The sequence below is a fragment of the Artemia sp. Qi Xiang Cuo genome, chromosome 9, assembly GCF_049724085.1.
Source record: "Artemia sp. Qi Xiang Cuo chromosome 9, ASM4972408v1, whole genome shotgun sequence".
In the NCBI taxonomy this organism is placed as follows: Eukaryota; Metazoa; Arthropoda; class Branchiopoda; order Anostraca; family Artemiidae; genus Artemia; species Artemia sp. Qi Xiang Cuo.
The window spans coordinates 63,748,138-63,774,179 of record NC_142802.1 but is presented as its reverse complement, the minus strand read 5'-3'; the positions used below and the strand labels follow the sequence as shown (position 1 = coordinate 63,774,179).

The window sequence follows — 26,042 nt, the reverse complement described above, 5'->3', positions numbered from 1 at the left end:
TTTTGGAGTACAAACAGACTTTAATAGACTTCCTTCTTCTTCTTCTGTTAGGCGAGAAATGGGCTTCTCAATCAAGACTATTTAGCCTTCTTCCTTTCGTCTCTTATATGACATATGTTGAACTATTACAGGTGGCTTCTAATTGTCCATCTCGTAATGGCTTTTTGGATTTCAGGAACTAGATTATCCAACTGCATTTTCTGCTCTTTTGCTAAACTTTTGATTAAACTTCTTTTTTTCATTGAAAAAAAAAAGAAAGTAGATTAAGTTAAGACATGGAAGAGCATTCAGGAATAAAAGAAAAGGAGACATGTTACATTAAGCAGGGGAGATATTATAAAACAATGAAATGAAATCTTTGAAGAGTCTTAGACAAATTAGAAAGAAAGAAACTTCAAACAGCGTGTTATAATGCAACAAGATTTATTAGGAAAGTGACTATAACAATAATAGACTGCCAAACCTCCACTTTTTAGTAAATAAAAACAGATATTAAGATAGAAATACAAACTCATAAGTATTGGATTTTAATTTCTTAATAAAATACCTTAAACTTTTTAGAACTAATAAAACACAATACTTTTACTAAAAATGTTTAAAAAATGGATAAAAATATGAAATGAAGGAGGATGTTAGATAAGACAAGATACAAAAAGAATAAATACCATCCAATAAGCCAAAGACAAAAGAAAACACACAATGCACATATAAAGGCATGATATAATCGTAATAATATAGCAGTGTAAAAGGTCAAGTTACTGAATTAAAGATTACTAAAAAAAAATAGGAATAAAGGGCATCAGGATTTTGGTTGAATTATCACTCGAGGGTTAATTTGCTTGCTTATTTGAAACAAGTAGTTCCATCCATCTTAAATTTTCTTGGTTTTTACTTGGAGTTTGACCATGTCATTTAGATTATGTTTAAAGAAGAAGAAATACCAGTTAAAGGTACATCAGATAGAAACCCTTCTGACGTATGCCAAGTAGATGTGTTCTTGATTGCAAGGGATGAACTGGTACCATGTGCTATAGATAGTGCCAGATTAATTCCACAGGAAATACTTGTACTTCTTAGTCCCAGCCTGTATTTCTATCTACTTCCATCATGTGTCAACCCTTTTACAATTACCACTAATTTATCATTTTTAAATTATTTTCTTAAACCTTAATCTTATGTTTGAAAAAATATTATTATATTCTTTGGAAAAAATTATTTTATTGATATCCTTTTTCATCCTCAGTGATCGGAATTAAGCCTTTATTATCAATTTTTTGGGAAGTATATTATTGCTTTTTCCTTTAAGTTTATTGTGGGTAGGATTTGTTTTGGAATTTTTCTTTCCTTAACAGTATGTATCCTAGCTCTTCTAGCCCCCTCAGAGAAGGGGGTCAACTATCAAATTGGTATTCAGAAGCTGACATTCCCATAGCTGCCAATGCCATTGCTGTATCTCCAAGTTCTAGTGATGACAGTCAGAATAACACAATGATAACATTCTCAGAGTCCCCCAAACCCAAAAACTGATTCCCAGCTCAATGATGATTTCCAAACAGTTATTAGAAAGCAGAAACGAAAAAAGCCCTCCTCAAGCCCTCCTGAAATAGCAGAAATCCCTAACTCAGTTTCAGCTATGGAATTGAAGAACAAACAAATCATCCTTTTCATCTCAGCAGTAAAAGACCAAGTTTTTACCACCAAAAATATTTCTACCATTAGAATGAATCTATTCAAATCTTTAAGATGTAGTTTCAGTGTTAATGTTAATAGAGATGGCTCTCTTACAGTTATGTTCCAAGACAGAAAAGATGCCTGCAAAGCTCTTAGCCTAAATAGAATTGGTAATATACTAGTTACCTCTGAATGGTGGACTCCACCTATAAAAAAAACAGAAAATAGTGATGTATAATGTCCCAATTGAACTAGTAGCTGAAGACCTAAAAGACGGTCTCATGAATAATAAGGGAGAAATGCTGGAGGTCCTGGAAGTTCATCGGATGGGCAAGCCAGATGCTAATGGCCTACGAAACAGTGAGTGTCCTTTTTATCTTATCAGTGAGTACCCAGTTTACCCACTGTTCCTTTTTTGTCAACCTGAATCTTAAAAATCTTACCAAGAAAAGCTTATTCAACGCTCAAGATGTTTTAAGCTTGGTCACTCATCTAAGTACTGCTCTTCCTCTGATACAATCTGTCCCAATTGCCTTTATAATCACCCTGTTTCTGGTGAAATTAGATGTTCTACAGATCCTAAATGCATCAACTGTGGAGATGACCACCAGTGTACAAATCGTAACTTATGTCCTATATATATCCAATGGACGAAAGTTTTAAGGATAGCCTATCAAGAAAATGTCCCATTTACTATAGCTAAGGGTTCCAAAGTACCATCACCAAGAATTAATGAGGCTAAGAAAGCATCCTCAAGCCTTTTACCCAATTCTTGGCCATGCACTCCCAAACATAACCAAAATCAGGTTCTGTTATCTCCAATTGAGATATCCATCCCTCAGCAGGGTATTGAGCTCCCTAATTTAATCAAAGCAAGCCCAGCTCTCAAAAATCCTAGATTTAGTCAGATATCATGGGCTGTAAGAGTGGCAGCATCTCCTAATATATCCTCTCAAGCAAACACTGCTCAAAATAAACATGGTCCTTATATGACAAAACTAATTAAATATATAGCTTCAGCGGATCAAATCATCCAATCAAATTTACCTAAAGCCCTAAAAGCTACTTTAACAAAAGATATTGCTAAATTCTACTTTTCTAATTCTATCTTTGATGAGATAGGAAAGGACTTATCTTCAATTCTCACCAAATATAGAGCATGTTACCTATTCAACTCAACCCATGGCAATTAAACTACAGATCCTACAATGGAGTTGTGTCTCACTTAATTCAAATAAACTTAGTGATCTCATTCATTATGCATCTAAGAATAATATTTATATTATCTACTACTACTAATACTAACAACTCATCGCAGCACCAAGCCGCCTGAGGCCAACACAGCTACGCACGCTCCTCCTCCACCCCAATCGATTCAAGGCCTCCCTTTTTACACTCGCCCACGAAGTTCTCATTTCCTTTAAATCTTTCTTTATAACGTCCTCTCACCCCAGACGGGGACGACCTGCTTTCCGTTTATCCCTAGAGGGTTGGCCGAAAAGAACAATCTTCGGCAATCTGTCATCCTTGATCCGCACAACGTGCCCTAACCACCTCAACCATTCTTTCATTATAGACCTAGAAAGCGGTATTGAACCACATTTTTCGTATAGCCTATTGTTTGAAATACGGTCAGTCAGCCGGGTACCCAGAACAATCCTTAAGCAATTTCTCTGGAAAACATCTAGCAAATCTTCATCCGCTTTTCGGAGCGTCCATGCTTCAGAGCCATATTTGACCACTGTCATCACTGTAGCTTCTAAGATTCTAATCTTGGTTTGCAGACTTATCTTCCTATTCTTCCAGACTTTTTTTATCTGTGAAAAAACACCCCGTGCATTCGCTATTTTATTTTTAACATCTTCACTGCTCCCACCATGTTTACTAATAATACTAAAAATGTAAGTGAAGATTCCCACCTGATCAAACTTTTCATGAGCCAACTTCACCTTTTCATCTTCACTTATTCCTTAATGACTTAGTCTTCCTAACATTAATTTTCAAACCAATTATAGCACCCAGAACTCGCAAAACCTCTAAAATTTAATTCATTTTGCTCACACTTTCATCTAGGATGCTTAAATTATCAGCATAATCCAAGTCAAGGAGACTTTTTCATCCCCAATTGATTACGTGGTCTCCCATTGCCTTTCCTGTGCTCCTTAAGACAAAGTCCATCAAAATAATCCATATAAAGGGGGATAGAACACAACCCTGCTTAACTCCTGATTTAATACAAAACCAGCTGCTAACCTCATTTCCTACCTTAACCGCAGCAGTGTTACTCTCGTACATAACACTAATCACTTTAATGTATTTGTCTGGTATACCATACAAGGATAAAACCTTTACTAAAGCTCTTATATCAACAGAATCGAACTCTTTCTCATAATCTAGAATACTGAGGACCAAAGGTGTTTGAAAAATTAGGCACTTCGCAATTATTAACCTAAGAGTGAAAATTTGGTAAACACATCCTCTACCTTTTCTAAAACCGCACTGCTCTTCTCTTAAAACTTTGTCTACGGCATCTCTCAGTCTAAAAAGTATCATATTACTAAGCAATTTGCTACCTACAGAGACCAGACTAATGCCTCGATAATTACCACACTCACTTTTATCACCTTTCTTATACAGTGGCTTCATTAAGGTTTTCCAAAAATCGTTAGGTACTTCCCCTTTTTCAAAAATCGTATTCATAATCTTCAGTAACTTATTTCTAACCTCAGAGCCACCATATTTAAGAAACTCATTTACCACCCTATCAGCACCTGAAGCCTTATTATTCTTTAATCCTTTTAGTACTGTTGCTAATTCCTCTTCACAAAACAAATCTTCCTTAACATCCAAGGTCTCACAAATTTTTTCATTATCCTCTATATTTTTTCCTGCAACTCAATCTCTGTTAAGCAAGTTTTCAAAATTTTCGGCCCATCTCGCTATAGCTTTTTCCTAATCGCTAATTGCCACCCCATTCCTATCTTTAACTGGGACAAGTCCGGATTGACAACTACCTCTCAATTTGTTAACGTTCCAGTACAATATTTTACTATTATGCAGTCTAGCTGCATCTTCTAAATCCTCGGCAATTTTATCCCTGGCATCCACTTCACACCTCCTTAGTTCATATTTCAATGCTTTCTCCACTTTCCTTACATTTCTTTTGTTTTCATGAGATCTATCACTCAGATAATTTTTGTACAAGTCCTTTCTCCTTTCTATTAAAAATAAAGCTTTTTCACTAATATTCTTAGCTGCAGTTCTAGCTTTCTTCCCTACTACACCTTCAGCAAATTCACAAATTATTTTTCTAAAATTATTCCAACCATCTTCCACATTATCAAATTTTAAACTCTCAAGTTTATTATTCAACTGTTCCTGGAAAGTTTCTCTCAAATTATCATCCTGGAGTCTACTAACATCATAACTTCCCGGGAGGTAATTACCCTTCCGATATTTCAGCTTTAAATTAATCCTTAACACTACTAGATGGTGATCTTTACTTTTAACATCAATAACAGCAATCCTATATACCCTAGTATCTTGTATTGATCCTGCCAGTCTTCAGTTTACTATAGCATAATCAATAAGGTTTGCTGTCTTACCATCACGTGAATGCCATGTTAGCTTATGAGCCATTTTATGACCAAACACCGTATTGGTTATAACTAGATTGTTATACCTACAAAATTGCAAAAGTCTGTATCCATTACTGTTTTCTTTTCCTACACCAAATTTACCTAAGCTGGGATACCATCTATCCTTATTTCTACCAACCTGGGCGTTAAAATCTCCCAGTAATAACATCATATTTCTACCTGGGACCTTGTCTATTTGCTCCTGTAACTGTAAGTAAAATTCATCTGAGTCACTAGTATCTCCAACAGTCGGTTCTACAGGGGCGTATACTACTATAACTGATACCCTGAACTTTCTAGTCATAAAATGAGGAATTACTATTCTATTATTAATACCTTCCCAGCCTAAACAAGACTTAGCAGCTTTCTTATTCATCATGAGCCCTACTCCTTGTTTATGTGCCCTATCCTTCCTGCAATAATAAAAAAAATCTATATCGCCTAATTTCAAGCTTCCCATCCCTGGGATATGAGTTTCTGAAACTCCTAATAAGTTCAGCTCGAATTATCTGAATTCTTCAGTCAAAATGTCGACACGATAGTCGTTTTTTAATGTCGTAACATTCCAAGTTCCAATTTTCATGTTCTTTAAATCATTGAATTTTTTTCGCCTCAGGAAGAGCAATGATCCCGGATACTATCGCAAGACGTAGATAACCTATCTTCTCAAGTCTACACCAAAATGCTTAAGCTAGCCTAGAACCAGACAACAAGATGAGTCCGGAACATCCATGAATAGAGGTTTTGTGCAATTCTAGGCCCATCATGATCATAACATGGTTTTCAGCACTTGGCGATGCTCTTCTATCAACAAGAGTCGAAATCCTGCACAGACAATCTCAAGCCTATTACCTCCGACTTATTATATATTCATGCCTACAAATATTACGCTACTACGGAGAGGCAACCCATAATAGATAAATCAGCTAGGAAGAGGTTTTTCAGCCCAAAGACGCCCATCAAAACATACCAAGCCCAGAAGAATTGTCCATTAGTCAGAATCCTGTGCGAATGCTGTGTCGTTTACTAGGCTATAATTTCCTCGAGCGTCGCCACTCCTCAAGTGGGAATAGAGTTGACCGCAAGGTCCCCAGTCTTGCAGGTACCCCGAAAAGGTCGAGGCAGTCCTTTTCAGAGGCCGTTGTCCATAGATCTGGATCTTACGCCCTGCCGCAGTTGTCCTCCTCTAGAGGATCCTCCTGCAATGGTGATCTGCATCACCATACATTTCAACCCATTGCTCGGAGAAGGTTTGCAACTCATGGAACTTGTGGAAAAACCAGTGGGCCCTTTTGAGTGTACAGTTGAGGGACCTTCTTCCTCCTCCGCCTGTATTTATGACCCCGGGCAAGGGTCATATTATCAGTCTACATTAGACTAATCTTCATCAGTTTAAGAAAATTAAAATGCCAGGCTACAAGTGCTACAGGAATGACAGATCTACCAATAGAAAGGAAGGAGGAGTTGCCATTTTTGTTCATGATTCAATCCCTCATTCCCCTCAACCATTAAATCTTTACAGGGATGACATTGATATCATAAGTCTTATACTTTACCTGGCTAATGGTAGTAATCTTGTAATTAAATCATTGAACAATCCATGTGGAAACAATGATATCCAAAAGGTTTTGGAATCTGAACTTTTAGGAAATAATTCTTTTATTTTTGGTGATTTCAATGCACATAGCCCACTTTGGAAACAGATAGCCTATAGTAACAAAACAGGAAGAGGCATTGAGAATATTTTGTCCAGTATTCCAGATACCTTGATGTTCACTCCATTTAATTTCCAAACCCGGATAATATTTCATCTAATACTTTCTCTACTATTGACTTGCTACTTGGTCCATCTTTATGTTATGATCAAGTTCAGATGGTAAAGGTCCCCTCTCTGCAATGTGATCATTCTGCAATTCTAACATTAAATCACAATGTATGGTATTCACCCAAACCCCACATAGCAACTTTTAACAGTTCCATAGGCAATTTGCCCCAGTTTCGGGAAATTTTGAAGAAAGCTGATTTTTACGTCTTATCAACTAGTTCTAATATTAATGCTATTAAGTCCAATATGAAATTGATTCTGTTACATTCAGCTAAATCTTCCATGCCCATGTCTAAGCCAATTTCTTATAAGGGTTCCAAGAGACCCAAGAATTGGTGAAATGAGGAGTGCATGGTTGCAGTACAGATAAAAAGGAAGACTCATAAATTGTTTCAAAAGAATGCTTCTCCATCTACAGCAATTTCCTATAAGTAAGCATGTGCTAAAGTAAGATTGGTATGTAAGAAAGCTAAACAGTCTACATGGTCCAATTTTAGTGCAGGTATTAGCTTCAGAACCCCAATTTCAAAGATACATAACTTCATTAACCAACTTAATAGTGGTAAGCAGTCTAATGATGACCATAAATATGATATCATGCAGGACCAATCTCCAGTTTCCTCAGATAAGATGAAAGCAAAAATTTTTTCTGATATTTATAAAAACGATCATTCTGATTCTCATTACTCTCGACCTCCATTTTGAACCCTTCCTTGTACTTCTTTACATAAAAGGTCCTTGATGGAACCATTTTCCCTAGATGAATATCAAGTCTTCTCCAGGTCATGATTGTATTTACATGAAATGGATTTTTGAGTCCCCAGAGGTTTTCCATACTGCCCTATTAAGTCTGTATAATCTTGTTTGGTCAAGGCAAAAGTTCCCAGACACTTGAAAAATTGTCCGGGTCTATCCGGCTTTAAAACCTTCTTACCCATCTAGTGACCCCAAGTCTTACCAACCTATATCCGTTTTACCAGCTTTCGGTAAAGTACTTGAAAGGCTTATTCTTTCAAGAATTGAGTGATTTGCTGAAATTAATAATCTTTTTCCAAGAGAACAAACAGGCTTCAGAAAAGAACATAGCTCTGTGGATAACATCACTTACCTTGAAATTGATGTTTATAACTCTCTTAAAAACCGACAGGCCACAAATGCAGTCCTGTTTGACTGGCCAGATGCTTATGGAAATGTAGCCCATGATAAATTGATATATCTTCTAATTAACCTGGATTTTCATTCTTTTTCATAAGTTTCATCAAGTCCTTTTTAAATTATAGAAGTTTTTATTTTCAAGTTAATGAGTATAGGGGAAAGACGAACCCCATTACGAGATGTCTTCCCCAAGGAGCAATTTTGAGTCCCCTTCTGTTCAATTTGTATGTTTCAGAATTCCAATTTTCTCACTCTTTGTTTGGCCTTTAGGCAGATGATTTGATCATTTGGAAGTCGGGAAAGGATATTTAAATTCTCCAAAGTCTTATTCAACAGGATATAAGATTAGTTCAGAGATTCCCTTCAGCTTTTGGTTTTCCAATTTCAATCAGTAAAACCAAAGCCATTATATTTGCGAATTGCTCAAGAGATCCTTCCAATCATCTTCAAATTTTCTCTAGTGAAATTCCATATTGTAACTCAGTGAAGCTACTTGGCCTATGGTTAGATTCTAAAAAGTTATGGCATGCACATATTAATTCTTTGAAATCCATGATCATTCGGAGACTTTGTGTTCTAAAGAGACTTGCTGGAAGTACATGGGGATGCCACCCTAAAGTAATTTTGGACTTTTATAAATTATATATCAGATCTAATCTAGAATATGGTATCCAATTCTTCTCAATCCGTTCATCATCTGCATTTTAAAACTCTAGAATCGTTACAAAACTCGGCTATTGGAATTGCTCTGGGTTTGCACAGGCAAACTCCTCTGTCTAAATTAAAACAACTGTCTGTGTTGGTGTCCCTAAGTAAAAGGGCATACAGTCAAAGGAAGAAATATTTCTCACGAATTCAAGCTTATGGAAGTAAGCATGTTGTGTATAATCATACCTTTGCATTGAAAACAGCTTGCACCAATGGCCATTCATCTTGTCCATCCATCTCAAATTAGAGTCAGTATTCCCCCTATGCATACCCCTTTACTGACACTCCGCCGTGAGAAATGAGTCCACCTATTTGTCAAGTAAAACTTATTCCAGTAAATAAAAACCAAATTCCCAATCATGAGATTCAGACTATTCTTGCTGAACAGATTTCAAAGTTGTACCCTAAACACAGGAAAATCTATTCAAATGGATCCGTTCAGGGTGAGAGGGCTGGAGCAGGAGTATGTGTCCCATCACTGAACCTTAAGCTTTTTTCACCCCTCCCTTTGGGATCTTCCATTTTGTCAGCTGAATTATGTGCTACTCGCTTGGCTCTAGGTGTTCTCTTAAATTATAGCATTGTGGAGAAGATCTTTGCCTTTCTGACTCCAAATCGGCAATAATTTTGCTAAAAACTATTAATAGAATTGTCAATGATAAGGACCTATTCAACATTGAAGACAGCTTCTGAACCTCCAGGCTAAAGGCAACCAGATTTATTTCCAACATGTCCCAAGCCATAAAGGGATCAAACAAAATTACACTGCGGATTTACTGGCAGCCAAGGCTTCTTTGTTAAATCCAGGTCCTCTCTTTGACCTCGACTCACGTGATAATATTAGGCAAAGATCTAATGTTAATCACAGTAAATTGACTTTATCTCCTTTTCATTCTAGATTACACACAGCTGCATCACTCCCCTTTATGCCGCGTCTGCTTTGCAACAGATGAAACGATCCAGCATATTTTATTTGATTGTCAGCCACTGAGCGTGGAGACTGTTTCCCTTAAACTTCTATGCCTTATGGCTAATATTTCTAATACCTACACTGCAATCCTGAATTCAAACCTGTCTTGGCATATAGATAGAAAGATTTTTAAGGCATCTATTGAAATTTTAAAGAAGAGTCTAATTGATTAGTGTTTATTATTGCATAATGAAGTCATTAAAAAGAAGAAGACTATACATCATTAGTTCTGGAGAGTGTAGAAGAGAGCGGGAGTGAGCATGAAGAGCCGTATTGGTACCGGCTGGCATGTAGGTCTTAAATTACTGGGGAAAGGTGACTTAAGTACCCGCACTTCCCGCAACCCATCAGCAGAATCTAGAAGTTTAATTGGGATGATTGGTTTGCTTTAACCGATAAGAAGACTGGATTATAGTTGAGGACAATGGATTTCTAAATATCTGATGACATTTTTTGGAGTATCAAAGGGGTGAAAGGACTTATTGGTAGTTCATATACCCTGCTACAAATTTTTGGAACTGGAACTGGATCTTATCTTGCTATGATAATACAACCCCCGAAAACATTAAAAGAAGAACTAAAATAAACTAAAATATAAAATAAATATGTTATCATAGGATATTCTACACCACATATTTTGGAATATAGGTAGAACATTCGAAATTCCCTCCTTTTCCTTATTCTATTGTATTTTCTCTTTGGCTGCTTGATTTTTACATGTGGGGATAACTGACCGGGGATTCACCCAAGAGGGATCAGGATATATTGATAATCCTCAGTTTTTTTCAAGAATCCAGTTTGTCAGTGGAAAATACCTTCTCTTGAGCAAACAAATTTGTAATTTGTCTTGTTCGTGCCTCAACCCTAGGTCTGAAAAATTATGAAGTTCATTTTTTTACTGTAAAAAATACATTCATTTGTTCAGGATACCCCAACTTTAAATCAGATGGTATATTTTTATCTTAGCTCGACTAGCCAAAAAAAATGTCACTTTAAAAAGCAAAAAGTGCCCGATATCAACCCCTTGGGATGAAAATTGGTTTCTCAAGAGTCAATATAAATGAAAACTGATTTAGGGGGTTGAAAAGATTTAAAAAAAACTTATTCCTATTAATTAACACAAGTCTGTGTGTGAAACTTTTAAGATCCTGTTTAAACTATGCATTTTATATGTTTAAATGAATAGTATTTTAGTAGGAAGTGTATAGGTTTTACTTTTATAAAAATGAACAAGTTGATAAGCATGCACAAATTTGCATAAGATAAAAACTCAGCAAGTCAATAAGTATGGACAAGTTCATACAAAATGTTAAGTTTTAAGAGTAAAAGTCTTTCAGCCATGTCTTAATGTTCAATATAATAAAAATGAATAGAGATATCGAAAGATCGAGATATTAAGAGATTAGACAGAGATTTGAATTTCTTCAAATCAAGTCTACTTGGTCTTGCTACAAAATACCCCAAAATCTCCACTTGCCTAACAGTGTGACAAAAGCAATGAAGAAAAAAAATCTGTCTTCAAATAAACAAGTCAAAAGCAAGTATGACAATTATTTGTATAAATTTGTCAAGTGCCAAAATAAGTTGCACATCATGACAACAAAAAATCGTTTGTGATTACAAAGAAGCCATTGCCTCTTATTTCAACAAACCCTAAGAAGTTTTGGCTGTATGTGTTTAAGACCAACACATCCTGTCAATCTACACCCAAGATGAGAAAAAATAATCAGCCAGGGCTGGATCAAGAGGAGGGGGCAAAAAGGGGAAAGCGCCCCAGACAACACACCCAGAGGACCGCAATAAAAGCTAATTGTAATATTTGGCATGTCAATCCTCTCCACAGAAATAGTATTGTCTTACTGATGGGGCATGGTTTGATTTCTTTGCCCTCCTAACAAAATCCACTTCATGCTTTATGCATGTTTCTTGATAAACTTGGCTGCCACATGTATCAGGCTGTGACATTGTCCTGAGCTGCACCTGGGTTTCTATATGTGTTTGCACTATAGTAATTGCTTGTGACAGAGTTAGATTGGAACCTGCTTGGAGGAGTTTTTCTCTGACTTTTGCTTCATGGTGAAGGGACGATCATCCAGTCAGGCCAAGAAAATCCTTCCCTTGACGCGTTCAAGAGAAGGTATAACAACTACCTCAGTGTCAGAAAATGAGGTAACTACCAGGACTAGCGACAAGTCATCATCTGTGATGGAGCCTTGAAGCCTGTATTAAAAAAAAAACTTTGCAGTTGTGCCTACTCTGACATATCAACAAAAGAGGGGTGATGTAATAACCACATAGAAGCTGCTGAAATCTGCGGTAACAAAACAATTATTTATCCTTCCTCTCCTGAGCTGTATTAGAGGTCAAAGCAAAAAAAACTCTATCTGCCCTGGTCTCAAAGAAGAGAGCAGCATTTGGTGTTAGAGCAGTGTCACTGTAGACTGGGCTGGCAGAAAAGACCTTTCAGGCAGCCATTCTCGACTCATTCGAAGCCAGGGTCAACAAAGATTGAGCCAAGAATAACTGGAAACTCAATGCGGACTCAAAAATCAACTAAAGTTGACACACCATCACCAGTAAGAAATCCACAGGAGGTCATCACCACTATCTTCCTGGCAGTTGTGACTTAAGGTGATTCAAGAAAAGAACATTTATAATTTCAAGATTTTTTAAAATTACCAGAAATTATTAAAGACAGTGTTATTTGTCATATTTCACTCCCTTGGATGCATAACGTATGGATTATACTAAAAGGTCTAAGGATACAATAAATCTGTGCAATATCACAATCATGGAAGAAGCTAATGTGATAATGAAAGAAGAATTGATCACCACCACAGAAAAGGAGCTCAATCAGCAGTTCAACCAAAGCTAACAGAGGTTCTTGTTCCAGTGCAACATTAAAACACAGTATCCTGCATTGCAGAATATTGCTGAAAAATACCTTATTGCTTTTCCAACATCATACCTACTCAAAAAAGGCTTCAGTGTGGCTACAAACATTTTGACAAAACAAAGAAACTGCATAAAATCAACAAATGTAGAGATTTAAGGTTGCAACTCATCAGTAGTGAACAAGATTTAGCTAGATTGGTAGAAAGTCAACAGTTAAATCTATCATACTGAATTCCTAATTTTTTAACTTTACTTTGATATTTTAATGATTCCAGAGGCAATGCTATAGTGTTGCCTATAGTAAAAGCCATAAGGCTTCAACGTTTTATGTTTTTTTCCAGTCACACTTCATATGGAAGGGATGGTCAGATAGCTTTGAAGGGGCTCATTTGATTGCAAATTAGAAGTTCTAGTGCCTTTTTAAGAGTCAAAAGTGTTCAAAAGACAACAAGTCCCCCTCCCCCAGGCCCTATTTCCTCCAAATGCATCCCATCAAAAGTTTGAGAAAGCCATTGTTCAAAATAATCCATAGGCCAGAGAAAAATAACTGTAAGGTCAACACAACCACCCAAGCCTAGGGACAAGTGTTGTAAGTTATGCCCTGGGGACATATCAGGTTTTTTATGGAAGAGGTGGGCATATAAACTTTTCAAGAGGCTCATCTAATTGGAAATTCGAAATTCTAGTCCTCTTTTTAAGATTAAAAGTAATTGCAGGGCAAGTACCCCACCCAATGCCCTTTTCCCCAAAAATCGATCCAATCAAAATTTTTAGATAGCCTTTTTGTCCAAGATAGTCCAAAGATCAGACAGCAATAGCCATAACGTCAATACAACCCCCAGAGCCTAGAGGCAAGTGTTGTAAGTTATACCTCAGGGGCATATAAGGTTTTTATGGAAGGGGTGGTCATATAAACTTTGTAGGAGGCTCATTTATTTCCATTCTAGTTCTAGTGCCCTTTTTAAGAGTCAAAAGTTATCAGAGAATAACTACCCCCCCCCAGCACTTTCTTTTCCCCAAATGCATACGATTAAAATTTTGAGATTTTGAGCCCATGGACAAGTGTTGTAAGTTGCCTGGGGGCATTTAAGGTCCTTATGGAAGGGGTGGCAAGGGTCATAAGCTATGCCTCAGAGGATATATGGTTTAAGTAGAACGGGTGGTCTTATAAACTTCAGAGGGGACTCTTTTGACTAAAAATTAGAAGTAGCAAACTCATAAACTGATTGGAGGTCAACCAGCTCCCACTCCCCCCATACCCTTGACTTTCTAGAGGCATTTGATAAAAAAATTTAGATAGCCCTTGTGTCCTAAATTGCCCAAAGATCGTATAAATATGCCCAGAACCCAAGGGCAATAGTCCGAATGTCAAATACCTATGGTTAAAAGTTTTATACCCCTCCCCCCACCAGCCCTTGGGGCAAGGGCTAAAGGTTATGCAAGTTGCCTGTTGTTATGATTTAAGATGATTGTGGAAAAAGTGTGTGTGTTATATTTAGAGGGGGGTCTTTTAGTTGGAAATTGAAAGTTCTAGTTCTTTCTTTAAGAGTCAAAAAATGATCAAAGGGCAACCAGCCCCCCGCCTTTCCACCTTCTTTTTCTCTAAGTAAAGGCCATAAGGCTTCAATGTTTTATGTTTTCCCATAGGCATGTAACATAGAAGGTGTGGTTTTATAAACTTCAAATGGGGCTAATTCAATTGCAAATTAAAAGTTCCAGTATCCTGTTTAAGTCAAAAGTGATCAGAGGGCAACAAGCAACCCCTACACGCCCTCTTTGCCCAAAATGCATCCAATCAAAATTTTAAGATAGCTATTTTTTTAAATAGTCCAAAGATCAGATAACAAAAACAGCAGGGTCAACACAGTCCCCAGGACCCATAGGCAAGTGTTGTAAGTTATGCCCTGGGGCATACTAGGTTTTTATGGAAGGGGTGGTTACATAAACTTTGTAGGATGCTCATTTGATTGGAAATTGGAAGTTCTAGTGCCCTTTCTAAGAGTAAAAAGCAATCAGAGGGCAACTAGCCACCCCCCCCCCCATCCCTACACACACCCTCTTTTCCCTATATGCATCCAACTGAAACTTTGAGATAGCCATTTTGTTCAAAATAGTCCTAAGATCAGACAAAACAACTACAGGGTCAACACAACCTCCCAAAGCCCAGGGACAAGTGTTGTAAGCTATGTCTTGGGGGAATATAACATTTTTATTGAAGGGGTGGTTGTATAAATGTTCACACTCACAGGGGAACTCACACTCACACACACTCTCACGCCCAGGTGGAAGAAACAGTTGTATAAACTTTGGAAGGGGCTCATTTAATTGGGTATCAGAAGTTTCAGTACCCTTTTTAAGAGTCAAAAGTGGTTGGAGGGCAACTAGCCCACCCTCCCACACCCTCTTTTCCCAAAAAGTACCCAACTGAGATTTTGAGATAGTCATTTTGCTCAAAATGGTCCAAAGATCAGATAACAAAACTCCAAGGTCAACCCAATCCCCTAGAGCCCAGGGGCAAGTATTGTAAGTTATGTCCCAGGGGCATATGAGGTTCTTCTAGAAGGGGTGGTTGTATAAACTAACCCTTCCCCACACCCCTTTTTCCAACATACATCAGGTCAAAGTTTTATTCAAATAGTGTAAAGGCCAAAAACAATACTTCCAGAGGTAAACCCCCCTCCTCAGCCCCTGAGGTAAGGGCTGTAAGTTATACAAGTTGCTTATTGTTACTAGTTTTGATACTTCAATGAAACTTTTATGTTGAAAAATAAATTGATTTTAAAATGGGGAATGTTTAAAACTGAAAACTTTGGTAATCAAAAACAAGCAGAAAATGAAATAAGTATTAGGTTATACCTTAAATCACATCTTCTAGCCACGAAGGTTGAAGAACCTGTAGATGTTGCCAGATAATGCTGTCTCAATATTCATATCACAGTTCATGAGTGGATCATCACTATCAGAGGCAACGCTATAGCATTGCCTATAGTAAAAGTCATATGGCTCCAATGTTTTATTATTTATTTTCTTATTTTTTCCCAGAGGCACTTCATATGGAAGGGTCGTCGTAAAAACTTCAAAGGGGGCTCATTCGATTAGAAATCGAGAGTTCTAGTGCCTTTTTTAAGGGTCAAAAGTGATTGGAAGGGAACTAACACCCCTTCCACGCCCACCATTTCCCTAAACACATCCCACCAAAACTTTGAGAGAACCATTTTGTTCTATGTGGTTGATTTACACATAGAAATTATGTTTTGATGAGAGCACTCCCCCCAAAGCGTTCAGGGCGCGGATTTCAAGTTTTGCAGTGGGGGAATTTAAGTTTTTTATAGAGAGTTTTGTCGCAGAAACTTCAAAAAGGGCTTATTTGATTCGAAATTGAAATGGCTAGTGCCCTTTTTAATGCTCAAAAGTGATTGGGGGGGGGGGCAACTAACCCCCCCCTCTCCCACCCATCTTTTCCCCAAACACATCCAATCAAAATTTTGAGATAGCCATTTTGTTCAACATGGTTGAAAATTCAGGAAATTAGGTCTCTGAGGATGACAACCCCCCTCACCCCCCACAGACCTGAGGGAAAGGCTTCTAAGTTATGCCCTGGGGGCATATAAGGATTTATAGAAAGCACTGTCGTAGAAACTTCAAAAAGGGCTCATTCGATTGGAAATTTAAAGGGCTAGTGCTCTTTTTAATGGTTGAAAGTGATTGGAAGGCAACTAACACCCCTTTCACGCCCAGCATTTCCCCAAACACATCCAATCAATATTTTCAGATAGCCATTTTGTTCAACGTAGTTGAAAGATCTGGAAATTATATCTTTGAGCATGACACTCCCTCCCAAGGTCTTCAGGGCAAGGGTTATAAGTTATGCCCTGGGGGTATATATGGTTCTTATGGAAGGAATGCTCGTATAAGCTTCAGAGAGGGCTCATTTGATTGGAAATTGAAAATTTTATTTCACTTTTTAAGCGTCAAGATATTGGAGGGTAGCCAGCCCCCCCCCCCATGCCCTTTTTTCCAAATGTATCTGATAAAAATTTTGAGATAGCTATTTTGAGATAGCCATTTTGTTCAACGTGGTTGAAAATTCTGGAAATTAGGTCTCTGAGGATGACAACCCCCCCCCCCCCACAGCCCTCAGGGCAAGGGTTGTAAGTTATGCCCTGGGGGCATATTTTTATAGAAAGCATTGTCATAGAAACTTCAAAAAGGGCTCAGTCGATTGGAAATTTAAATGGCTAGTGCTCTTTTTAATGGTCGAAAGTGATTGGAAGGCAACTAACATCCCTTCCATGCCCAGCATTTCTCCAAACACATCCAATCAAAATTTTGAGATAGCCATTTTGTTCAAAGTAGTTAAAAGCTCTGGAAATTACATCTTTGAACATGACACTCCCTCCCAAGGTCTTAAGGGCAAGGGTTATTAGTTATGTATCCGATAAAAATTTTGAGATAGTTATTTTGTTAAAAATAGTTCAAAATCATATAACAAAAACTCCAGTGTCAACACAAACCCCCAGGGCCCAGGGGCAGGCGTTGTAAGTTATGCCCTAGGGGAATAAATGGTTCTTATGGAAGGGATGCTTGTATAAACTTCAAAGAGTTTTTGCTTGTATAAACTTAAAAACCTCCACACCCTTTTTTCTCAAACCCATCTGATGAAAAAGCTGAGATAGCCATTTTTTTAAAAATAGTTCAAAGATCATATAACAAAAACTCTGGGGTCAACACACATCCCCCCAGGGCCCAAGGGCAGGCATTGTAAGTTTTGCCCTGAAGGAATATATGGTTCTTATGGAAGGGTTGCACGTAAAAACTTCAGATAGAGTTAATTTGATTGGAAATTGAAAGTTCTAGTTCTGTTTTTGAGATTCAAAAGAGATTGGAGGTCAACTAGCCCCCCCCCCCCGCCCTTTTTTCTCAAATGCATCTGATAAAAATTTTAAGACAGCCATTAAGTTAAAAATTATTCAATAGTCAGATAATAAAAATTCAGCTGTTGACAAAACCCCCCAGGACCTGGGGTCAGGCGTTTTAAGTTATACCCAGGGGCATATATGGTTCTTACGAAAGGGATACTCGTATAAACTTCAGAGGGCTCATTTGACTGGAATTATAAGTTCGAGTTCACTTTTTAATAGTCAAAAGAGATCCAAGGGCAACTAGCCCCCACCCCACGCCTTCTTTCTCCAGACCCATCTGATGAAATTTTTGAGATAGACATTTTGTTAAAAACAAAATAGTTCAAAGGTCGGATAAGCAAAACTCCAGTGTCAATACAACCCCCCAGGGCCTTGGAGAAGGCATTCTAAGTTGTGCCCTAAGGGCATGTATGGTTCTTATGAAAGGGATGCTTGAATAAACTTCATAGAGATCTCATTTGGTTGGAAATTGAAAGTTCTAGTTCACTTTTTTAGAGTCAAGAGATTTAAGGGCAAATAGCCCCTCCCCCTGCTCTTTTTTCTGCAAACGCATCTGCTACAAATTTTGAGATAGCCAGTGTTTTTAAAAATTGTTCAAAAATTAGATAACAAAAAGTCCAGTGTTAACACAACCCCCCAGGGCCCACGGGGTAGGCGTTTTAAGTGTTGTCCTGGGGGCATGTATGGTTCTTATGAAAGGGATGCTCGTATAAACTTCAGAAGGGGCTCATTTGATTGGAAATTGAAAGTTCTAATTCACTTTTTAAGAGTCAAAAGATATGGCAACTAGCCTCCCCCCACACTCCATTTATTTTTTTTCCCCAGATGCACTTCATATAGTTCAGATAACAAAGTTCAGATAACAAAAACTCCGGTGTCGACACAGCCCCCCAGGGCCCAAGAGTAGGCATTGTAAGTTATGCCCTGGGGGCATATATTGTTGCTATGGAAGGGATGCTCGTATAAACTTCATAGAAGGCTCATTTGATTGGACATTGAAAGTTGTAATTCACTTTTTAAGAATAAAAAGTGATCAGAGGGCAGCTAACCTCCCCCCACACTCCATTTATTTTTTCCCAGACACACTTGATATACAAGGGGTCAACGTATAAACTTCAAAGGGGGCAAACTTTTTTCACTTTGATATTGTTACTTTGATACCAGTTTTGATACTTTGGTGAATATTTGATTTTTTTTTTTTTTTAAGTTTGATTTTGAAATAAAAGGTATTTTTAAAAACTTGGAACTTTTTGCAATCAAAAACAAACAAAAATTAATTTTTAAAAAAACTCCAAAAAATAAGTTTTTCAAAGAAAAGTAAAGGCCATTTTCAACTTAAGCTCAGCAGATAAAAATACCTGTTAAAATTCAAACTCAAAACGAGAAAGAAATAACTATTAAAGAATAAATGAAACTCAAAACAAACAGAAATTAAATAAACAATCATAGGAAAAAACATACAACAAGTAATAATATAAATGAATAAATAGATTTTAAACCGAGTAACGCTTAGATTGAATATGAAATCAAGCTTAAAACGAGAAAAAAATATTTTGCTATTGAAGTATAAATGAAACTCAAAACAAACAGAAATTAAATAAACAATCAATGCAAACAAAGATTCAATTAGATATTAATATCCAAACTCTTGTTTGTAGTGAAACTATATTTTTATTGAACAACTTTAGAAAGAACTAATAAATTAAACCGAATATTTGATGCATAATGATATTAATTGCTTAAAGCTCATCAGTTCAAACTTTTACTGTAGTGTTAATGTTCATTTTCAATATTAAGTGCAAAATCCAATATTTTTAATATAATTGGTTTTCAGGATAGCACCATTAACGCAGGCTTTAGACTTTTGCAGTGAGAGAAGGAGGCGATGCCTAAACTCTGGTTTGTAGGATTTTTGTTTGATTTGAGCTTGATTTGCATATTCAATTTAAGTTTCACTCGTTTTAAGATTTATTTATTAATTTACATTAGTATATATTGCATGTTTGTTCGCATTAATTATTTATTTAATCTCTGTTCGTTTTGGGTTTCATTTATGCTTTAATAGTCATTTCTGGTAGTTTTTGGTTTGAATTTTAAAAGTTACTTTTATCAGCTCAGATTAAGTTTAAAATGACCTTTATTTTTCTTTGAAAAGAATATTTTTCGGAAAGTTCTTTTTAATTAATTTACATATAAACAGGACAGTTTGATTTCATTGTTGGGTGTCACTAGATGTATTGCCAACCAGGCGTGTTTGAGAGCTAAAAGGGTGGGTGGCTCAGGTGGTGTAAGCTCTGCAATTTAAACCCACTTGGCAGTGGCCACCCTCCAGACGTATGACTGGCCTGTGCCAGCCATTACCTGGACAGCACAACAGGTCATAGCACAACAGCAACTTTGGATGAATGTGCCAGGTGGTAGAGGGTTACAAGGGGCACTTTGCATATGGTGCCCTAACTGAGCATTTGCACCTAATAAACCCGGCTGGATGATACTGCTTTGTCCCACTGCGTCTTCCATGACTTGTCATTCAAATCACAATTGACACACATCTTGAAGCTGTCAACTGACTGGCCAACATGGTAGATTTATTGAGTGGGTTCCACAGTGAAACAAAACAATTGGTGAAGAAGTTGAAGTTCTCATGCTTTCTGCTAGATTTTTGATCAGGAAAATAATAATCAGATTTGTCACACAGCAGCAACATTTAAAGAAATTTAGACTAAATTTCTTGCTAATTATTATCTCAAATAATCAGTAGTTGTACTGAACAAATTGTGCTCAAATTCTCCTCAGGGCCATACTGTGGTGTTTCTTTTCATCCTGAAACTTTCCCCATATTACAGTGCAGACGGTTTGTTATCACTGTATTATCCATTCTTGTTTTAGTTTTGTTTTAGTTTAAAGCTTTTGCCAATAGGCAATGATAAGAAGTCCTCCAAAAAAAAAAGTCTGCCCAGATCCCACCCCAAATACCAGTGAAAATGATACCCATATTGGCTGGTCAAGCTCACTATCACCAACTTCACATGATAGCTCCAATACTGAGAATAGGACAATGATCAGTAGGGGCTAATGTCACTATAAATGATGATAATGGATTTACATAGGTCCTTTTTAGAAGCTCTAAAAAAAGGAAAAAAATCTCCCCAATCAAAAGCATTTCCCCTCTCCCTGCCCAAGATCCTCCCTCCCAAAACTAAGGAATTTACCTTAAAATTTCTCCTATTACCCCCTTTGAAATAAAAAAGATTACTGCAATAAGAGTTGCAATTTTCAAACTGATAAAATCAATGTTCTCTATTAATATTCACTGTGATGGATCCCTGCTAATAGCTGTCCAAGATCAAAAATCAGCAGACACAATAATTAATCTAAAATCCCTTCTGAATACCCCAATTAATGCATCTAAATGAAACCCAAAAGAACCCCCAACAAAAATAATAGTTTATAATGTTGCCAAGAAATACCTATTCAGGAGTTAAAAGAAGGGCTCTCACATAGGGCTGGCAACACAATCCCAGTTGAGGATGTTACCCAACTTGGTAAACCTAACTCTAATAGTCTAAAAACAAGTAGATCCTTCTCATTTACACTGAATGAAAAAATTAATATCCCAGAAAAATTATTCCTATTTGGGCAAATCAAACCGCATAAGGAATACAAACCAAAGCCTACCCAGTATCAGAAGTGTCTCAAACTGAGACACACAACAAACAAATGCAATAAAATTCTCCTAGAGTGTAGTAGTTGTAAAGCATTCCAACCTAAAGAGTTGACAATTTGCAACAACACTCAGCCTACATGTATCAATTGCAAAGGCCCACATGAATCTACCAATAAATCACTATACCCTGCATAGAAGAAAAGAGCACTAACACTCCAAATAGCAACAGAGAAGGCCATTCTATACCCCTTTGCAGCAATGGAAGCAAATGCTGCCCAACAATACCACATAAAGTCCGTAATGAAACCAACCAAAACCCCACAGTCAAACACCCCCAATGCATAAAGTATCCCTTAGAAAAACACCATCCTCAAAGTCCCCTAGCTCACATCGCTATCAGAAGGAATCACCAAGTCAACAAGCCTCCTTGCCCGGTGAGATGATGTCAGCCTGCCCCCCCCTCTCAAGAAGAAACAAACCAGAAACACTACCAGGAATTAATCCGTTAACTGACAAACAGGATGCACAACCAAACTTGCAATCCCCAAATATATGCTTATTCATTCTAAACTGTAATGCAGTTCAGGCCATGAACATACATCAACAACAGAAAATAAAAATCATTGCAGAATGGGCAAAAATCTACATCCCTGATGATATGCTCATTCAAGCAAAAAAAGATCTTGTTTTACTTTTAACAAAGCTGAACATTGATACACAGTCATATGAAAAATAAATCCACAAAACAACACGTATTAATACTCCAGTGGAATGTAAGATCACTCACAGAAAATAAGCTAAATGAACTAATATCTTTTATGAATAATAATCCCATTAATATTGCTTGCCTCCATGAACCTCATTTAACCCAAAATCAACAATTTAAGTCCCTGGGATATACTATCCTGAGAAAGGATAGATCATCAGAGAGAAAAGGAGGTGGAGTAGCTTTAATAGTTAAAAATAATATAAAATTCTGTGGCATCAATTTTCCAGATTTTGCAAATGATGTTGATGCAATTGGTATCAGTGTCTGGCTGAATAATACAAAAACCTACATAACAAGCTTTTATAACCCTAATGGCCAAACTACAGATGCCATGGATTTCTTTAATTATATAAATAATTGTAATATGTTAAAAAATATCATTATTTGCGGAGATTTCAATGCCCACAGCCTTTTTTTGGGGAATAAACAAGCAAATAAATCTTGTATATTGCTTCAAAGTATGGCTTCAAATAATATTGATAAAGTTGTTGCTACCCCTCCAAGCCTGAATGCACATTTTAACCTTAAAAATGACAAACTCTCTATAATTGACCTACAAATTGTGTCTTTAAATATTTTGAATAAAATTTGTATAAATAAAATTGATAGTCTATGTACTGACCACTTTGCTGTAGTTTGCTCCCTAAATGAACCTGCTGAAACCCAATCACACACCTCAAAATATATCAACATTACACCAAATTTTTCTCTGTCCCAAAATAATCTAAATGTTAATATTAAAAGTCTCACATCAAATTAACGCATTCCAAACACAACAGTTAACACATATGCTGAAACCTTGAAATATTTAATAATAAATAAACCTGATCACGCTATTCCCAGGACAACGCCCAAAAAAAACCCTAAACACATTCCCAAAGCATGGTGGACAAATGAGAGCCAAAATAACTGGAGAATAAAAAAGGCAGCTAGGAGAGCATTCATAAAAAAACCATCACCTACTACATATTTATAAAAATTACAAGCAGAATCTAATCTAAAAAGAACTATAATAGATGTTAAATATAAATGCTGGAATAATTTTGCAAATAATCTCTCCAGAGAAACACATGAGCCAAATATACATAAAGTCATAAGCCACATCTGTGGGGAAAAGACTTTCCCCAACCCACTTCTGTATGAGCTTATACATAATAATACCCATTATGACAATGATAATGAAAAAGCTAAGCTATTCGCAACTCTATTTGTTAATGATCTAACAACAAACAATCGAAGTAAAATATCCCCACTTCCTATTAGCCCAAGTTACCAACCACGCCCAGGATCCGAGTATATAAATAATCCATTTTCAATCCAGGAAATGAATAATGAAATACATTATATTAGGACCAAAACTAGCGGCAGCTATGACAATATACACCCTACATGGATAAAGAATCTCACCCCTTTATACAATCAGGAACTGCGCAATTGTTATAATCACGCTTGGGCATCTTCTATGTTGCCCAATATATGGAAATGTTCGTCCCTCCTACCAATCCTAAAGAAAAATAAACCCAAAGATGACCCTGAATCCTATAGGCCCATAATGATTACTCCTGTGATGAGGAAAATAATGGAGAAAATGATCTATTACAGACTCCTCTGGTTTGTTGAAAAAAATAATATGATCCCTCACACTCAAACTGGATTCAGGAAACACCACTCCTCAACAGATTCTTTCATTTTGCTAACAAATGCAATAAATGAATCATTCTCAAAAAATGATTTCCTAGTTGCAGCTTTCCTAGATTTTGAAGGGGCATATGACAATGTGAACCATCAAACCCTTTTAAACAAACTTGCAAACCTTGGACTACCCCCCAAGCTAGTATCTTTTCTAAAATCTTTCATTGATCTGTGAAGTTCTATTGTTTGTATTGGTTGAGCCTGTTCACCCCAAAAGACAATAACCAAAGGTCCAAATCCGGGATCTGTCCTCAGTTGCCTCCTCTTTTCGGTATATCTCTGGGACATTAACCTCCCCCACACGAATCTACAATTTTCTGATGATCTGGTGCTATGGTCACCTGGCAAAACTTTTAAGATAGCACAGTCAAATCTGCAAAAGTCAATCTTCGAATTCGAAAAATTCTCTCAACTTTCAGATTTACCCATTGCACCTAAAAAGCAAAAAGGAATCCAATTTCATCGAATGCGGAGCCAAGTTCGTGCAAAACTAACTCTAAATAGAACAACTATTCCAGAAAATAATCATATCAAATACACAGGTCTCATGCTTGACTAAAAACTTAATTTCCACCTCCACATCATAAACACAATAAAAAAATTTTATAGAAAAACAAATATACTAAAAAGACTTTTTTCCACACCCTTGGGATGTAAGTAGAAAACCTTACTCCAGTTTTACAAATCACAAATAAGACCCCATACTGACTATGGGCTCATCGTCTATGGTGCATGTGCAAAGACCCAGATGTAAAAAATTGAAATAACACAAAATGATATAATACGTCTTCTATTTGGTCTTAGGAAACCCATAAGCACCAAGTTTATGCTTATGGAGAGTGGATTAACAACAATAAGAGAGAGACGTAGCTTTCTCTTGACAAAACATCTTACAATAATTGAATCAAATAGCTCACACATCCTACATAATTGGTTAAGAAATCCAGCCATGTATAGAGGCATTGCAGATGAGTATGCCAATATTGAGAAAAAGTTCCCTGTACCAGAAAAGTCTATTGCACCTACTTTCCCCCAATCTCCTCCATGAAACAGGTCAATTCCCATAATAAATACTGATTTCTCAAAGTGGAATAAAGATCTAACCCCCATTGCTTTTGTCCAGAAAAAATTTGCTGAACTTAATACAATTACTTATAAAAACCACTTCCAAATATTTGTTGATGGGTCAAAAATGAATCAGAAGGTAGCAAGTGGTGTATTCCTTCCTCACCTGAAAATTGCAATGGGCAAGAGATTATATAATAATGTATCTATAATGTCTGCTGAGTTAAATGCCATAATCATGGCTTTAGAACACCTTAAGGAAAACCAACGTTTGATTGCAAATTCAAATAATATTATAGTATACTCCGACTCTTTATCAAGCCTTGAGTTGCTGGCCTCAGCTCCTCAGTATAAGTTGGACATTGACACTTATCATTGTCTCAGTATTATAGGTAAACTTGCTTGAAGTGGCATAAGAACTTATTTTCAGTACATTCATAGCCACTCTGGCATAAGTGGTAATCATCAGGTTGATGAAATAGCAAAAAATGCTATAAATATTGACCAGCCAAGTGGGAGACCAATCCCGATTAGAGATATTTACCGATGTAGACTATCAGATATTAATTTTAATAAGAATAATCCTATCCTTTCCCCCTTTTCCAAAATCATTTTTCTAAAATTTACCGTAGAATTTGTTCAGGAACAAATGGAATAAATTTTTTTGGATTCTCATATATGTTTTCTAATTCAAGTGGTTCATTTCCCCTGTCCCCTATTTGCTGCAGGCATTGTAATATGAATAATGAAACAATTGACCATTGCCTATTTGAATGTAATATGCTGACGTCTGCACAACATACCTTGCTTTGTAAAGTGTTAAAATGCTTCAAACACCAAAAAATCTCACTATCAGCCAAGAGCCTAGTCAACTATACCTGCACACAGAGCATAGACATTGACATCTACCATCTCATAATTGAACTCCTAGAGTCAAAAGATCTACTGAAAGATATCTAAAAATATCCATTAAATATGAAGCAATCAAGCCAGTAGCTCTGTAGCCCACAGAGCAAAGCAAAAGGAAAAGGGCTAAATAGTACTACTGAAAAGCCCGCCTGCTGT

The 26,042-nt window shown here is 36.8% G+C and overlaps 1 protein-coding gene and 1 pseudogene across 2 annotated transcripts in view; one reads left to right on the top strand and one right to left on the bottom strand.

Moving 5' to 3' along the window:
* Rgl (Ral guanine nucleotide dissociation stimulator-like) overlaps positions 1–26,042 on the bottom strand; it is a 62,552-nt gene that overhangs the window by 13,804 nt on the left and 22,706 nt on the right. The window lies entirely within an intron of this gene.
* On the top strand, positions 1,902–10,140 carry LOC148948928 (uncharacterized; annotated as a pseudogene).